We start from the raw sequence: 6,000 nt of genomic DNA on the forward strand, positions 1-6,000 counted from the left end.
TCTCGGTAGTAAGCAGTGCCTCACCTTGCTCTATTGTGTTGATGAGGCATTATGAGAGACAACATGAGAGAAGATATGGGTTGAGTGGAGGGATAAAGGACAACATCGAAGGAGGTTGGAGAGCAAAGGCCATAGATAGAGCAACTAAAGCGAGGGAAGGGGGTGAGGAGAGGCAGGTTAAAAAAGGGACATGAAGGGAGATGAAAAATATAAGAGGAAACAACCTAGTTGAGGAAAACCGTATAGGAGGGGCTTGGTGAGCCTAAAACTAGAAGAGGGGACAAATCGACAATGAACATAAAACTAGAAACTACAAAAGGAAACAACCCAGGAGTCCCAAGCCATCATTGAGACAATAAAGAGAGGAAACAAAACAAAATAAAAAACAAAAAACAACAAGAAATAGATCCATATAAATACATGGTGCCCTAGCAGCTAAACAATGCCCAAGTTTTCCATGATTAACCATAACCATCGAAATAATCTTGCATTTGAATACAAATCCATGGAACTTATGTGCCTAGAGGATTCTTTATGCATTATGATAATGGTTGACCACCATGAATGAAAAATATGCTTCATGAGCTCAGGCTCAAGTGTGGCAATCAACCAATGAGAACAAATGGAGTTAAACCAACTTAATCCATGAGTGCATCGAGAGTGATCCGGATTTAAACAGGAACGCAACAAATTACAGATATAACCATAAATACAAAGATGCAGTAGAAATAACACTTCATTTCATTAATATCAAATACTATAATATGCTTACAAACATAATGGAAATAAGACTAGCTCGGGCGATGGTAGCTTATCTCTGAGAAGAGATGTGGCGGCTACATGCCTCTAAACTGTGTTACAATGAGGCTCCAAGGCCTATTTATTATTGAGAAACAATGGAAAACCATAAACATCCAAAAACCTAACCCTAGGAGATGAAGCGCCCAACTATGGGCCTCGTTTGGGTAAATTGGTACATCAGCTTCCCAGGGTCATAACTTTGGCATACGATCTCCGTTTGACGCACACAATACCTCGTTAGAAAGATCTATCTAAGGACTACAACTTTTTAGTTAAATACATGGTTCAATCAATTTTCCCAAAAAACGTCGTTTAGGACCTCAAAATGGCTCCAGAAGTTTAGGACTCGAAAAATTGCCAAAAATAGTAAATTGTGCTACAAATAAGGAAACTGAAAAATTGAAAGAAACAATGGTGTGGGTCCAAGTGGAATAGGTGGGTGGCCACCAATATCCACCTAGATCATTCCTCCCCCCTTAGGAAGCAATGGTCCCCATTTCGTTGATTTCCTCCATGAGATGAGGAAACTTCTGCTGAACTTGGTCCCTGGTAAGCCACTTGCCCTGGTGAAGGAGTTGGCCTGCTTTGACAACTCGATATAGTTCTATCCTCTATTGTCAGGTGTTCTTGATCTACGTGTCCATGATCCGATCAGTTGTGGCTTGTTCCATCCAATTTGGATTTAACTCTGTAAGTGTGAGTTATTCTGCAATGTCTAATGTGTCTAGCAATAGTGGGAAGTATGGTCGAAGGCGGTCCACATTGAACACTGGGTACAGGCCAAGGAATGGGGGAACACTGAGCTCAAATGCATTGTCTCCCATAGCCTTGGTAATGGTGTAAGGACCATATCATAGTGGTCTGAGTTTCCGATAGGCTCTGGTAAGACGTTCATTTTTCAAATGCAACCAGACTTTGCCACCCACCTGAAACTTGTGTGACAACTGATGTGATGAAGGGTCCCCCAGCATAAACCCATACTTAGCAAGATGATGCCAAGGTTACCCAGCATATACCCACAATATGTATATTAAAAATGCATCCACACTCTTGTCCTAGGTATTTAACTCGGCATGGAGTCAAATCTTCATACCATAAATGGTCAAGGCCCTATTATACACAGTTCCTTTGTATCGGAACCAATCACCCCGCCAAACTCCTATCGGGACTTTAAACCTCGTAGAAACCTTTATAAATGATTTTATTAAAGGTTTCCTTCTTAACCCTTCAATCAGGAATTAACAACCCTTCAGCTCCTTAGTTCAAGCCTTTAGTCGCATACATATATATATAGATATATATATAAAACTAGTCCTCTCACCCTTTGGTTAATACATATTTAACATAAAAACCCTTCATTCACGCAATTCCCTTATAAATACATTTACAAAGGAATTACTCCGCAAACATACCTTTTTGCCTTAATACGGCTTTTGCACAGATTTCAACGCTTTACCTTTATTGCAATCAGCTAATCACTTCCCCATGGTCATAACGCATGTCAATAGAACCACTGACCCATATGGGAACACATACATGCGGATCTCAAATCCTATACACCCGTGTTCACAACTATCGTCGGGTCCGTGTCCTTATCTCTCCACAGTGTTATACCAACCCTGATCACCCGATAAGCGATCACGCTGATCTCCGATCACCAATCGACTTTATCGCTATCGGCGTATTGGCATCTCTACTATTCGACTTCTTCCACCGCCGATCCGATATGTCTTACGGACCCGATAATATCATCGGTCATGTTTGATGAAATTTCGGTTCCAGTTAATAAATCGCATTGTCGCTCTTCCCTTTGGATGGTTGCAATGCGACTCTCCCATTCGATCCCAGCCGTTGATCACCTAGATTCAACGGCGGCTGAACGCTAACTCTTCACGCTTCTCTGTCCGTCACTTTACTTAGTTTGTTTCCTCATTTTCTTCAATCTTCTGCATGGTTCGGGTTTCCAAAGGGTTCTGGTCCTCACTGTCTCTGCTCCGCCACTCTCTTCTCACTCAATTCCTCATACTCCCTTGATTGATATCACTTCAAAGCAATTCTTGATCCTCCAAGCAGATTCAACAATCTGTTACAATTCCCCTGGAATCGTTTTTCTCCTCTACGTGTCCTTTGAACTCTGCCTACAATCTCCTATAATAGAACCTACGAGTTCAAACTATAATTAATCACAAACACATGATTCACACTCTCTTGACACAGTCAGGAATAACTCTGAATATATTAATGTAAAAACATAAGATTACATTCGAGACTCATCAATCTCACACACACAAGCCTGAATCTACTGTTAGTGGCCTCCTCCTTCTGCCCGTAGGCTTACATATGTTTATATGGAAACTTTGGATTGGACTACTATGAAGGATCTGATCCCATCCTTTAACAAAAGCCCTAAAGCTCGCTACATGCATACATATGTGGCAGACTTTATCCACTCCATCTTTTTCTCTGCTTTAAAACAGAAAAGTCCCCTCATCATCTCAATGGTCCACTTCTACTCTAATTAATTCCTAAAAGCTCTCTCTTGTTCCTTGAATCATGGAACTGCGTAGGAGTTGGATTTGACTTCTAACTCTTTGTCATTTATTCACCATTCATGTTCTCATTTATTTGTTTTGAGAGCATTTACATATTCTCCTATTATCTAATTAAATCACACTTAAAAGCGTAAACATTGCATTAACTTGATACTTAGGAAAACTATTTCCTAAACTGTATGACCCCCTATGTCTACTATTTATAATGATTTCCTCTCGGGTGAATGCTCCTGCATCAGACTCCCAAAGTAGAATATATTCATGATCTCCTAATCATGTGTCTTCTGGTCTTTGTCTTCCTGGATCCCACAATTTGTTCTGTAATTGTCCACATGCTTTGTTTCCTTGTTGCTGCTGCATGTCTGCTGTCTTTTGCTCCATGTTATTCTTCTTTTCAATCAGTTTCAAACTCTGATTGGTCATCCTTCATGTTGCTACCATTTTCCTCCATTTGAACTGCTACATCATCAACTACCATATTTCTTCAATTTCTATGTCCAACATATCTTTGGGCTGGTCCATATTCTGCTCCTTACTTCTTTCTCTTTCTTTGTGTTCCAAGTTGTTGCTGTTGTCTTTGCTTGCTGCCATTGTATACATTGCCTCCACGTTTGTTGCAGACATTGCCTCCTCTTTTGCTTTGCTTGTTATGCTGACTCCTGCTTGGCTTGCTCCCATTTTTGCTGCCTCCCCATCTTCCTTACCCTCTTTCATGATTAAATCATGACTCTCCAGCACTCTCTCCAGCAAATTAACATCTTTGTTCCATGGATTAAATTTTCCCATGGAGTCTTTTATTTTTCTTTCCATCTGTGCCAACTCTCCTTTAGTATCTATAACTAAACCTGCATTCACAAACCAATTGTTAAAGTATAAAACATAAGGCTTCAGTGCCTTATTTTCCTTTAGCAACAATTTAGTTTGTTGCTTTATTTTCTCCTTCTCCTCTGTCAGCACATCAGTATGCCGATTCAAATTCTCAGCAGAATTCATGAGACTGTCAGTTAATTTCTCTTCCACACCATTTTTTCTAATGATGTCTTCCTGCTTGGGTTCACAGTAGTGAACTTCTCCTTCCTTAATCCGCTGTTGGTTATCTTCACTTTGAAATTGGTTGATTCCTACTGCCTCTTTACCATCTTCAAACAACCTCTGCTCAATCTCTTTAACATCATACTCATACTCATTCATGTTGTTTAATGAACATGTAAACAAATTATTACACCTTCCTGTCTCCATGGCTACTTGAGACACATCTCCATCTTCAGAAACTGTAACTGTAGCTTTTGTTCTACCATCAAGTTCTCTCATTAGTTTCTCCAGCAGTTTAATCTCTTCTTCACACTTAGCAAGCATTTCATCACAGTTCTCTCTTCTTCTAGCTTCATCCTTCACATGTTGTGTTATAGTGTTAAAACATTATCTTCCTCTGACCCTTGTAATCTCAAGGTCTTTCTACTACAACCAATCACTACTTCCCTCATTCAAGAGGTATTCTCCATAATACTCTGTTCTCCTCGAGTACTCCTCCAGAATTTCGACATCTTCAAAAGACTGTCCATCCTCTTCAAAACACTCCTTTGTTAGTGTTCCTTTCCCAAGGTTAAATCCTTTGCATAGGGTTCCTCCTTCTTAACATCTTTCAGTAGATGTCCTTCCTCCCTACTATTTGTCTCAACAATTTCTATGGCTATCTCCATTGTGCTTATCATCATAATGAATCGATGATTATTTACTATGTTTTCAGCTAACATAGTTTCTTCTTCAAGTTTGCCTTCAGTCCCTTGCTATCTACCTTCTCCAAGAGCTATCCTTATCCAATCATCTGCATTAATATTCTTTTGCATTTGTTCTGCATCCACAAACAAACTATTAGTCTTAAAAATATAAGACCCTATGGTCTCACTTGATGATTCAGCCATCATATCTCCTTGTTGTTCTAAATCATTCATATGATTCAGAAATTCTTTGATAGTCTCTTCTTCAATCTCCTCAAGCCCTTCGCTTGGTTTCTTGATATCTTTCTCCATCTGGATATGAGACCTATCTATCTCATCTTTTTCCAGAACAAAATTTAGATTCTGTTGGTCTTATTCCTCCTTCATGAAAATATCAGCCAATTGTCCTTCTTTACATTTTTCACCTGCATACATACACAAATTGTTAGACTTAAAATCATCAAACCCCTTGGCCTCACTTGAAGTTTCAGTCTTCAAATCTTCGTCTTCACTTTCTCCCAGAAATTCTCCTTGTTCTGGTTCGCAAATGGATTCTTCCATTTCTAACTCAACTTCCTTGAGTTTTCCTTCAACCACCTTAGTTGCATTTGTTGTAGCCTTCTTTGCATCTCATTCCATTCCACTGGCTTCCTCCTCAAGACCCAACCTATTCTCTGGCTTTCCTCAAGCATTCTCCTTAGTGCATTGAGTTGTTATTTTAATTCAGCAACCTCTTTGTCAATTTCTTCTTGACTCATTCTCATGCTATTTACTTTGGCATCCTCTTTCTCATATCTTCTGCTATGGCTTCTCTCTGAACCTCTGCTATGACTATCAGTAGTCATCTTCTTCTCCTCTTTCTTCATGATCTCCTTTACAACAAGCCTCTGCAACAACTAGTCCTCCTTGCTGCAATCTTAACTCACTAA

Source organism: Pinus tabuliformis, chromosome 7 (genome assembly GCF_031772625.1).
Source record: "Pinus tabuliformis cultivar Carrire ecotype Pingquan chromosome 7, CPIR1, whole genome shotgun sequence".
NCBI classification, from domain to species: Eukaryota; Viridiplantae; Streptophyta; class Pinopsida; order Pinales; family Pinaceae; genus Pinus; species Pinus tabuliformis.